Source organism: Pan troglodytes, chromosome 16 (assembly GCF_028858775.2).
Source record: "Pan troglodytes isolate AG18354 chromosome 16, NHGRI_mPanTro3-v2.0_pri, whole genome shotgun sequence".
NCBI lineage: Eukaryota > Metazoa > Chordata > Mammalia > Primates > Hominidae > Pan > Pan troglodytes.
Genome location: NC_072414.2, coordinates 54258344 through 54270839, shown reverse-complemented (window position 1 = coordinate 54270839; position 12496 = coordinate 54258344). Strand labels below are relative to the sequence as shown.

The window sequence follows — 12496 nt, the reverse complement described above, 5'->3', positions numbered from 1 at the left end:
CAGCTCTTTATAGATGGAGTTCTTGTTGTAAGTGGGTAAATGCAATCAGAATCATGACTCGCTGCTTCCGAAACATCTTCAGACTATACTTAATGCTTTTGACAATGTTACATATTTATCTATTCAAGTAAGAATAGTTGTAATTTCAGTATATACTTGGGTATTGAGTTGAAAAATTTTTTAAGTTAAATATAAAATATCTTTCATAAATTTATTGGTCTTTAAATTTTGCTTATACCTTATTCACAGTGCACATTTTGAGTTTTTGTCTCTAATGGTGAGATTTAAAAAAACAACTAGACTTGAAATAATTTCGTAAACAACAAGAAATAATTTTATAAAGCCTTTTAAAATCATGTAGAACATATTTTTATATGCCATGTTATACTTAGCACTAAAATTGTTTCTCTGTCTCCTTGTTTTACAAGGTTTTCTTTTACTAAGTAAATGAACCCATCAGATTTTCTCCATTATTTGGTGGGGAATCAAGGAAAAAAGGAGGTGGGGGAGATTTTGGTGGGGTGAGGAGAAGTAGGTCATGTATATAGAATTTTTTAAAAAGGTTCCAGGTAAATCTCTAATTAGAATGATTTTGTCCCCTGTACTTGCATTTCATTTATTCCCAGAGCAGCTGCATGGACATTAACAGAAAACAAATAAGTAATCACTCTGCTAAGCTTTCCTATATTGACCTCTGTGCACAAATGTTCCATTAGTTATCTTCCATTTGACGCAAGAACGGTGCTTGCAAATGAAACGTCAATGAGCTTGTTAAGCAAACAGAAAACGGAACTTACCTGTAATTAGAAGTTAACAAGAAGCTTTTGAAAATGTATTAGTTCACAAGGAAGTCAAGAAAAAGAGGAAAATTGTTTATGTGATCCCTAATAGTAAAATATATCAAAACAAAGGTAAATTAAAAATAGAGGAATTTTCTAAATTAAACTCAAGGCTGTCAGATTAGAAAGACAATATAAATGTAATACAATCTCTTTTCCATTAATGCCTAAAACTTGTCCTATACTGACCTGTAAATTTGCCCCACTGATGAAATGGAATCTGAAAATCGGGATACAGATACTCTGGGAAGAACTTCACCAGATCAGCTCCAAAAAGATATGTACTGTTAACAGGGGAAATATTGTGAACTGCAGTCTTTAATAGATAACATTAATCAAAAACATTCCTGTGGGTAAATTATGTAAAATACGTTTCTCACCAACAAAAGCCTCTATAAATTTCAGACTGATCTGATGACAATTTATTTTTTAAATGCGTAATTATATCAAGATTGCCACCATAAAGGCCTGAATACGATCTCTGAGCCTAAGATCTTCCTCATCTTTACCTCCGTTTCACATTTGATTGTACATATATTTGAGAGAGCATCACTCATTATTTGTTTTGGGAGTAGGTCTATAACATTGCACGTTTATTGAGGGTAAGAATCAAATCTTTTACAGCTTCTAGCATGCCTCTGTGCGCCCAACAGACCCTCAATAAATAATTTGTTACCCTACTTTGTCATAAAATATAGGACATACTTAGCTGTGCAGCACAATGTGATTTGATCACACCCAACCTATGAGTGGATAATAACAGCACTGAATCTGTTTAAAAACAACATTTTCTATTCCCTTTTCGTCTTCATAGTATATTCGTTTGGTTTCTAGTCATGTTGGTTCTATCCATATGTTTTTAGATAACAGTACAAACTATGTTGTGCCTAAGTAAAATTATACCAAAAATGTTTGTGGGGAAAAGCTAATGCACTGCTCTTAATTTTAAGATTTTAGACATTTGAAAATATAAATTGAGATATTGGACAGTGAGAGTTTTATTTTGGAGGCTGGAGGAAATTGAAGTATCAGGGTGAGATTGATAGGCTCCTTTGGCTACTTGTATATGGGGTTGGGGAGAATATACAAGTTTACAAAATCTTGTAAATTCTTGCAGTGCTTAGTTTTGTGACTTTACAAAAACTGTCATTATTTTTTCCTAGCTCTCAGTGGAGAAATGTAAGCTGTGAGTTTAACATCATGTTTATTGTGCTTTGGCCAGGATTTTGCAAGCTTTTGTGGAAAAAATTATTTTGCTTTCCTTATTCTGTTTGTAACATATGTATCAATATGCTTCTATGTATTTTACTATAGTAAATTGTATCTTTCATATAGAGAAATAAGTCAGAGTGAATTAAAATAAATCTTTACTCTGAGGTGGAAGCGTTGTCTAATGGACCGTATGTTTAAGCCTTGTTAATTAATCACACGAGAGCCCAGCGCAGCGGTGTGCGCCTGTAATCCCAGCCACCTGGAGGGCTGAGGCAGGAGGATTGCTTTAACCTAGGATTTCAAAACCAGCCTGGGCAACATAATGAGACCCCATCTCAGTCAATCAACCAATCAATCAATTACACTAAAAAGAGCAAGATCTTAAAACTGTTCTAACAAATGTCTGGGCGTCTGAAACAATGAAAAGAGTTTATGACAGAGTTACAGCAGTCATCAGCGAAAAACCCTGGACAAATTGCAAATGTGTACCAGTTGTGAATTGCTATGACTGCAATTGAAAACCAAAGTTATTTTTGTACAGTCTTTTTGGGTGTATTTGTGTTTAGTAATAACTTGTTTGCAAATTTAGAGGACTCTCGCTATGATTTCTTAGAGACTTTGAACTTGAGGAGCTCACAGTTTAATAGAAGAGAGAACTAGAAACCAAGATTAAATGCAGAGAGTGAAGTTCTGCAGTACAGGGTGTACACAGGGTGCAGAAGCACTATGGCACCGTGTTCTGGCCTCATGTTCTACTGCTCTAGACTTCCTGAAGTGCCATTTCCTGAACCTACCTTTTTTTCGCACCATCTGGACCTCTGTCTGTAGGTGCCATTCTCTCTCCTTGCAAGCCTTGTCCACACCTTATGTGCCTGGTAAATTCTATTTCTTCAAAATCTTCTTGAAGCCTGCGTCTACCTCATCCAAATAATTGTTTTGTCTACTTCTCTGTTATGTCCTTATAATTACAGTCAATTCTCGTTATTTGCAGTAGTTATATTCTGTAAAGTTGCCTAGAACACTGAATTAAAGAAATACTAAACCCTTGTTCCTAGGGAAAATATGCACATATACACATATCTCACATAGGTTATAATCTTAATTCCTAAAAACAACTCATCTTGGTAGATTGAATTTTCTTTATTTACAAAACAATAAAGGAAGTACAGAAGCATTAAGTGATTTGCTTGAGGCTGCTTCACTAACAGGTGCCAGAGTTAAGATTCAGACCTCGTCCAATTAGTCCCAGAGCCAGAGCTTCTTGCACTACCCTGCACTGCCCTCTGCTGCCTCTGTCCTTGGGTCATCTTTGTATGACAGCTGAAACAAGAAGGCCCAGGGTCATCTTATTTGACCTTAGCTTGGAACGTGCATAAGGAGTGACAGATTTTTCACTACTGTGTGTATGTCCATGAATCACCTTGAAAGCTCCACAAGTATTAATTTGGAGATTACAAACACATTTTAGCAAGTAAGCAAATTTGCAAATATAGGATCCACAAATAATGAGGATCAACTGTATTTGTAAGTGACTGCTAGGGTCTGGTTCATGATAACCCCTTCCCCCAACAACGTGGAATTTTCGTTCATTTATTCATTCATATATTTATTAAGCACTTACTATTAAGCCAGACTCTGCTTTAATCTATGGTGAACAAGCTAGAGATTAAGGTCCTGCCCTGTGGATTTTATATTAGAGTGAGAAAGACCGATAGCTAAGTCTGGAGCTCCGGGGAATTAGACAGTCACTTGACCAAGGTGAAACCTGGTGTGCCCCTTCCTACTTCACATCCCCAGACATACTTCCAGAACGTTTCTGTTCTATTCTTGTGTATAAACTCTTCCTTTTGAGCCTCTTTCCATTGACACATGTCAACCTCTACTTGTCTTTTGTTGATTTTGAGGCCACTTGCCCATGTAACTGGCAGGATATTGGAGAAGAATCACGCCGACTTGCTCTTTGAATTCTGGTTCTGCTACCTACCAAGTGAATTACTCTGGTCAAGCTCTTGGACTTCTGAGCCTATTTCCTAATTTCAGAAGTGGCGATATGATGTGTTAGACCCTGATGGGTTGCAAGGAAGAGGCACACACTTATCACCTTTGGTAATGAGGGCCGAATGTAAACTTGGATGGGAAGTCATCTAAGTAGCCATATTGTTTCTTGGCCCTAGTACTTTCAAAACTTCACAGAACATTAATTTAGCAGTATTTAGGATAAGATTTGAGCTCTGAAAACCTGCCCTCTTTTCTTTTGTTCACCCAACATTTGTATTTTCCAAGAGAGAATATCTGATTGGATTAGCCTCTCACCTTCTAAAAACGGAAGGCCCCTATTAGAGAGAATTTTGAGCCATGCCATGTCCTTGGCGATTGTCCCTGAAGTTCAACCTATATGTTGTCCTTAGCTGAAACACTGAGCCTTGGTCCAGTTACTTGTGGCCAAAGAAGTAAGGTTGGTTTAATGCATTATTGGTCACATGAGTATGCTACAGATATGCTTTTTGTGTATGCTACAGTTGCACAATAGTTGTATGACTAAAGCATATTCAGAAAGAACCATTAGGAGACAGTTTCTTTAGAAGACAATTGAGAGCATAACAAACTCTAGCAGTCCTAGAGTTTCATGGCCTTCTGTCCAATTCAAATACGTATCTAATATGATCATAGATAATTGTTAATAAAGTATCTAACAAGGTAATTGACACATGTCAAATATTCAATACATTTCCCTTTTGGTATTGTATTTAATATTATAGTGTGGTTATTTGTTCATATGGCTGTTTTCCATACTAGACCATGCGCTCCATGAGGGCAGGTTCTACAGTTTCATCTTTCTATCCTAGACGCTTAGTTCACTGCCTGATACATAGTAATAGAGGCACAAACATTTCAAGAGTAGAGGAATTCTCAACTCTTACTGAAAGAATGGGAGAATATAAAGGTTTACCAGAGAAGGGGTTATTTAAGCTGAGTCTTTAAGGGTGAGTAGGAATTCTTTCCAGGTGAATAAAACCTTGAGACATCATTCCAAGCAGAGACCAGCAGGTGCAAAGACACAGAGATATAGACATGGTGAAGTTTACCAAACACTCCTAGATTAAAAAATACCAAAAAGCAAACAATCAAAATCAAAAATTAAAATTAAAAATCACCTAAAGAAAAAACTACAAATGGGCTTGGCCAGAGAGCATGTCACAATTGAGTTAACTATGGCTGGAATGGATGGAAGTTTTAGGGAAAGAGCATAACATTCTCAAGTTGTTGGCAGAGTATCTAGAATGATTTAGAAATACAGGTATTGAATTCTGGGAATGATGACACTGTAGCGAAATCATTTCCTTCTCTGTGTAGGAAGCATGTATGTGTCACACACTGTTCAAGGTCGCACATTGCTCAAGGAGCCCACGAGCAATCAAGGGAGACTGATGGGTGAGTAACTGATTATCATGTGACAAGTGAGGTAATAGAGATATGAAGAAAATCCTATATAAAAATGAAGAAAGGAATAATTAGTAATATATGGAGTGCTTGGGAAAGGTTTCTCAAATGAAGCTGGCTGGGCGTGATGGCTCACACTTGTAATACCAGCACTTTGGGAGGCGGAGGTGGGAGGATCCAGGAGAATCTAGGAGTTCAAGACCAACTTGGTCGACTGAGCAAGACCCTGTCTGTCTCTATATTTGAAAAAAAAATATTTTTAAATGAAGTGATATTTGAACACACTGGAGCACTATACAAATGTAGGACAGACTGAAAGAATGTATCCAGCTTAATTTGAGTTAACATTTTTTGAAATTTTACATTGCAAAAATTGTACATATTCACTGTTGTGAAGTTAGAACTGATAGACAAGGAGGGGGAATCTACAAAGCACTCCATAGGTCCAGCATACAGAGACAATGCTTAATGCTTTGACGGATTTATTTTATACTTTCTATGCATATGCATGTATTGTATACATACATATGCATTGTTAAATAGAAATTGTTATGCTGGGTGTTCTGTTTATCCATTTATTTTATGAAATAAATCCTCAAAGAGTACATTTGCTTTGCTCAAGGGAGTCTTTTGCTACATACTGCTGTACATAATGAAAACTGAAAAAGGGGCTAACTTTTCAGCCTTGTGATCTTGTGGAGATTTAAATAGAAGCTTCATCAAAGGCACATTCAGAAATGAACTTGGTGTGTGTAGGTGGTTATGCTTGCCAATATTGTTTGTGATAGTATGATAAGGATGACTTCAGTGTCCACCAACAGGGAACTGGTTAAATAAACTGTGGTACATCCAAACGATGGAATACTGTGTAGTTGTAAAGAAGAATGAGAAAGACCTATGTACTCATGTAGAAGAACTCAGATATATTGTGTGTGTTTTTAAAAAGGAACAAGGAATGGTATAATATATATGGTCTGCTACTTTCTGTGTTGAGAGGGAAGAGTAGAATAAGAATATACATGTGTATTTGCAAATATAAATTCCAAAATGATACATAAGAAACCAATTAAAAGTGTTTGGCTGTGGAGGGAGAATAGGATATGAATGGGATTTTGCCACATACTTTTATAGTTATATTTTTAAATTTTTTGAACTATGTATTTGTACACATTACCCCTTTAAGAATAAGTGAATGAAGGAATGAAGTGAGATTATGAGAAAGAGATAAGAAAAAAGTATCTAAGGGCCTGCCCATCTTTTTAGTACCCAGTGAATACTAATACATAGCAATAGCAGCAAAAATTGGAAGAGCAGCCCCAGGAAGTTGGGGAGTCAGCCTTTCCTTTGCCTTTTCCTCTATTTCATATATTTTTTAAAAACACTCTGAGAACAATAAAACAATTTAAAACAAAAATGTTTCCAGACATTTTAAAATAAAAGGAAGATGGGGCAGCTTTGTGTAGTGCACATTCCAAAAATGGACTGATTGACCTCAAGAGGCAGGGATTCTACCTCTCTAGCCTACATGGGATACGTTCATGAGAAAAAGTAAGAGAAAGAAATTTAAATGTAAGTAAATGAAAATAACACTTCTTCCTGATTATGAAGGAAATCACATTTTTTATGTAATAATTTGGATGACAAAATATAAAGAAACATCTTCAATTTTGCCACTCAAAACATTCTGGTTTGTTGCTTTTTATACTTTATGCATATAAACATTGTAAAAAGTAGAATCATAATATATAGTCTTTTGTCACTTACTATATTTTGGGCTTGCTTCTATGGCAGTAAGTATATCCTGGCATCATCATTTTTAATAGCTGGATGTATATTAAGTTAATCATTGCCACCCCAGAGGTGAATTTCCTCATATATACATTTTAATGGACTCGAGCAAGCATTTTATGACTGAATTCATAGAAGTAGAATTTCTGGAGGAAAATAATATAAAACAGTTTTAGGGATTTTAATAGACATTTTCAAATTATTGTGCAGGAAGATTGGTTCAGTTTATACTCCCACCAACAGGGACAGAGCTCCAGCTTCCCCCTTCCATTTGTTGTCTTTGCTAGTCTTTAAGCAGAAAATCTCATTGTTTTCATTACATTTCTTTGATTTCTAGTGCTTTTGAATCTTTTATATGCTTATTGGCAATTTTTATTCTTGTGAGAAGTGTTTGTTTCTCCATTTCCCATTTTCTGTTGGAAACCATTTGTTTTTCTCTGAGTAATTTTATAAAATTGTGAAATAATTTTATCTTTTAAAATCATTTTTCTGAGTAATTTTAAAGATTTCTTTATGGGCTTAGGATATAAACCTTTTATCTGTCACTGAGGTTACAAAAACTTTCTCCTAGTAAGTAATTTGTTGTTTAGCTTTATATTTTCTTTCCTTTTTTAGCCACCCAAGCTCCAAAATCACATTTCACTTAATCAATTTATTTTTATTTTTTGAGACAGAGTCTGGCTGGAGTGCAGTGGCATGATCTTGGCCCACTGCAACCTCTGCCTCCTAGGTTCAGGTGATTCTCCTGCCTTAGTCTCCTGAGTAGCTGGGACTACAGGCACTCGCCACCATGCCTGGCTAATTTTTGTATTTGTAGTAGAGACTGTGTTTCACCACGTTGGCCAGTCTGGTCTCGAACTCCTGAACTCAGGTGATCTGCCTGCCTCAGCTTCCCAAAGTGCTGGGATTACAGGCGTGAGCCACCGCGCCTGGCCACATTTCACTTAATTTTTTTTTTTTTTTTTTTTTTTTTTTGAGGTGGAGTTTCGCTCTTGTTTGCCCAGGCTGGAGTGCAGTGGTGTGATCTTGGCTCACTGAAACCTCCCCCTTCCAGGTTCAAGCGATTCTTCCCGCCTCAGCCTCCTGAGTAGCTAGGATTACAGGCATGTGCCACCATGCCCGGCTAATTTTGTATTTGAATTAGAGACGGGGTTTCTCCATGTTGGTCAGGTTGGTCTCGAACTCCCGACCTCAGGTGATCCACCCACCTCGGCCTCCCAAAGTGCTGGGATTACAGATGTGAGCCACCACACCCGGCCATGTCACTTAATTTTTATCCTGCTGAATGAAAGCATTTTAACTTAGTGATTTTAGTGTAAACAGGAGCAGGACAGAATGTAATTATCTAGGTCTCGCTCTGTCACCTAGGCTAGAGTGCAGTGGCATTATCGTAGCTACAGCAGCCTCAAACTCCTGGGCTCAAGCGATTTTCCCACCTCAGACTCCCAGGTGGCTAGGACTATAGGCATGCTAATTTTTAAATTTTTTTGTAGAGATGTGAATTCACTATGCTGCCCAGGCTGGTCTTGGACTCCTGACTCCAAGTAATCCTCCCACCTTAGCTTGCCAAAGTGGTGGGCTTACAGGTATGAACTACTGCTTCCAGCTGAGAGTTTACTTTTGTTTGCTAGTGGTGTTTTTGGTATCTTTTCATATCTGAGGCTTTGGTGTTAGTGCTAAAATATTACACTCACCATCTGAGGTTTACAGGACTTTTGTTTTAATATTAACAACTGTTTAGTTCTGCATCTTTGCAAGTATACACAATATGCCTACCAGGACACTGCTTTATATCAATCAAAAGCAAGAAGTAATAAAGTAAAACTTTGCCTGGCTAGAGGCTTTGGAAGTATGGAGTATTCTGGTTTAATTCTATTAACTTGGAAATACAGAGGTGAAAAAAATTCAAAACCTTAATTTCCTGTTGAATGCAATTTGAAAATAAAGCCAGTGATTCCACTTTTCTTCTCTAGTAAGTTTGGACATTCAGATCTACTTGGTCTTTTATTATCACACTCCTAGTGTGCCTTAGACTTATATTGTGAAGGTCCCTTTCTAAAACTTTAGATGTAGGAGGATGTAAGTGGTATTGTATAAGATCAGACTGGATAAGAACAGATATCTGTAAACATACTTTTTAGATTAAATCTCTGATTGCCACTTGTTTTCTTATTTAACTTATAAAAATAAAACACATTAGCTGGAGGATGGGAGTAGGAAGGAGATTTATGTCTTTTAATTGCATGTCTTTGTTTCATATCAAGACAGAACATACAGTATCCCTGGCTTTGGACCTGCAGAAGGAAACACATTTTTCTACCTGCTGTATGCCAGACGTTCCTGAACACCTGCAGGGTTTATTGCAGCACAGATTGCTAGGCCCTACTCCAGAGTTTCTGATTCATCAGGTCTAAGGTGGAGCCTGAGAATATGCATTTATAAAAAGTTCTCCGGTGATGCTGGTGGTGCTGGTCCAGAGACTACATTTTTGAGGACCATTCTTGTATACTAACTGTAAATTGTAGAACTCTAGAAGAAAGCTTACTTGGGTCTGGGATAAGAAGCACACAGGTTATGGAGCAAATCATGAAAGATTCAACCCTTGATCCCAGCCTAGTGTGGAATTCAGATAACACGCAATACCCAGTGACATAACACAATTCTTGGTTTTCACAATTGCTGCAAGTCATAGTCTAGTATCTAGTGAGAAATTCAGTTTCATTTGCAAGGTTTGGAGAGGCCAGGTGATTCTAGTCAAATAGGATTTAGTGATTAACCCCTTGAGAGTAGGAGTTGTTTATGTCCTTTTTCTCTCCCCCATCACTTAGCATTTAGCCTTACTTTAGAAGGGCCTTGTAATTTTTTTTTAAACTGGTAAAGAGGTTTGAGTGCTTATTAAATTGAAAAATGTGTGTTTTTAAAGATATTAGACATGTTTCTTGTTAAAAAAAAAACTTAACAATAATGTAGGAGAATAAAATAATCTTTTTCCAAAAAAGAGAAATCATTGTGATTATTTTATCTTATTGGAATGTTGGATAATATAGTCTTCTGCCTTAATCATTGAGCATGCTATGGGTTTTCCATTTTTATAGGATTTGTACCTCAATTGAGGTAATACTGGTAATTCTTGTGCTCCATTCAAAGATGAATAATAAAGGCCAAAATCAAAGACCTGGCATAGAAGCTGTATAATGAAGACAGCTCTGAAAGAACACATATATACACAATAGACAAACACATATATATAAAGTACACGCAGATTTTTTTTTTAAGTTTTAAAGTTTTTAAAGTGAAAGCCAGCCCTGCCCCTTTCCTGGAGTGGGCGGGGAGAGCGGTTGCCTGTGCAGCTTTACTTGTGAAACCACAGGTCCCTCTGGCCACGCTGCCACCTGGCCGTGCCTCCTTTCCCTTTTTTTTCCCTTTCCCTCCTTTCTCGTCGACCAATGGGCTTGGAGCATTGAAGCCGTGCCCTTATCCTGCATTCTAGTGAGGCCCTGGTTATGCCTCCTCTGGCTCAGTTGCACAACTGGTGGTAGCTGGCTAGAAGTGTTTAGCAGTGGTTGCCAGGATTACACTGATGTGGTCCCAACCCCACCTCCCTCCCTGCCCTGTGGTATCGGAAGAAACTAACACAGGGAATTGGACACAGCCAAGAAAAAAACGGTAAAATGAAGCCAACTGGTCAAGGCCAAGAAAAAAAGGTAAAATGCACGGGGTTGTGGCTACCTGACCCAGCCCTAAGCCCCCTTCGACAGCAGGACCACTGCCAGAGTCCGTGCCACTCCTGAGGCATACCAGGCTGGGCCTCTGGGCTTCCCCAACCAAAGTCTTGTCAGCCAGCCCTGCCCCCTCAGCAGCCCAGTCCCCACCCTCACTGGTCACCCCTGGGTGACTTTGGGCCAATGACTCCCAGGGCCCTCCACTCCAGATTTGGTCCTCACCTCCTGCCACCCCAAGCCAGACCTCCCTAGGCTTTTTGAGCTCATGTCTCCAAGCACCCCCTCTACCGTTCAGAGTGATGTGGCCCCCCCAACAGGGAGGAGTTGTTGGGAGAAAAGCTGAGGGTTGGGAGAGAAGCTGAGGCAGGGCTTGCACGTCTGACATAATGCAAAAGAGTCTTGGAACATGTCTGGGGTCCAGAGTATAAAACCCCTCATGACCTTTGGAACACCAATCTCCATGCTAAAGGGTGGAAGTCTGCCCTGCCACACCACAATCTAAGTCCAGGGCATAAAACCCCTCATGGCTTGGATGGAATCCAGGGCTCAGGGCATAAAACCCCTCGTGGCCTCTGGAATGTGTCTAGACTTGCTGGCTTCTTGGTTCTAGCAATCCCAGGTTCATAAAACGATTGTATCTTAAACTAGAAGAACATGTTTCCCATTATCTCAAGTAGCATAACATGTTCCATATACTGCAAAGAAAATGCTAAACCGTCACAGCTGTAGCTCATTCACCTGATGCACTGCTTTCTCTCAACCCTCATATCCTCACTACCTGCTTCTTTGTTGGATTACCAATAAATGGCATAGGGTCCCAGAGCTCGGGGCCTTCACAGCCTCCATACTAGCGTTGGCCCCCTGGTCCCACTTTATGCCTTAACTTGTCTTTTCTCATTCCTTTGACTCCGCCGGACTTTGTAGGCCCCATGGCCTGGTGTTGGGTCTGATCACCCCAACAAGGAGTGGAATGTAGTGAGTCACAGTCCCCCTGAGAACTGTCATTATTGCCACAAGACTGGCCTTTGATCTTAGGACCCAGTCCCCTAAGTGTTCTCACCCCCTTTCTGGTTCCTCTGGTTGCAGCACAAATTTCCAACTGGAAGGGGAATGGGAACTATGGAACCTGGGAGCAAGAGGTTTCAGGTTGCCTTACTCCCTTAATTTAGACACTGATAGTGTGAAAAGCCTACACTCCCCGCCGCACCCCCACCTCTGCCCCGACCTGTGAGCAAACATTGACAGTTGTCAATGGGAGAATGGGATTCGTTGGTTTCCTTCCAGGCTTCTACTCTTAAGAGAGACTTTAGCATTTTGTTTTCTGAGTTCTCTACCTCATATCTGAGTTCTCCATGGTTCTCAGACCAGAGTGCCCTTCAGTCAGTGGTCTCTGGAGTGAGATCTGCTCATCTTCTGTGGAACAGATCTTGGGAAACTGAACTTGACAGCTTGAATCTTCCTCATCTCATGTCAACCTAGGGTACTTTGCGTGGC

General features: G+C 39.0%; 1 long non-coding RNA gene across 1 annotated transcript; it reads right to left on the bottom strand.

The window, feature by feature from the left end:
• Positions 1-3172: 3172 nt before the first annotated feature.
• LOC107968638 (uncharacterized) lies at positions 3173-12328 on the bottom strand. The gene is made up of 3 exons (XR_001709989.3): positions 7257-12328; positions 5002-5146; positions 3173-3371 (listed from the first exon to the last, which is right to left on the bottom strand). It is a non-coding gene; the product is annotated as an uncharacterized LOC107968638 (long non-coding RNA).
• Positions 12329-12496: the final 168 nt, after the last annotated feature.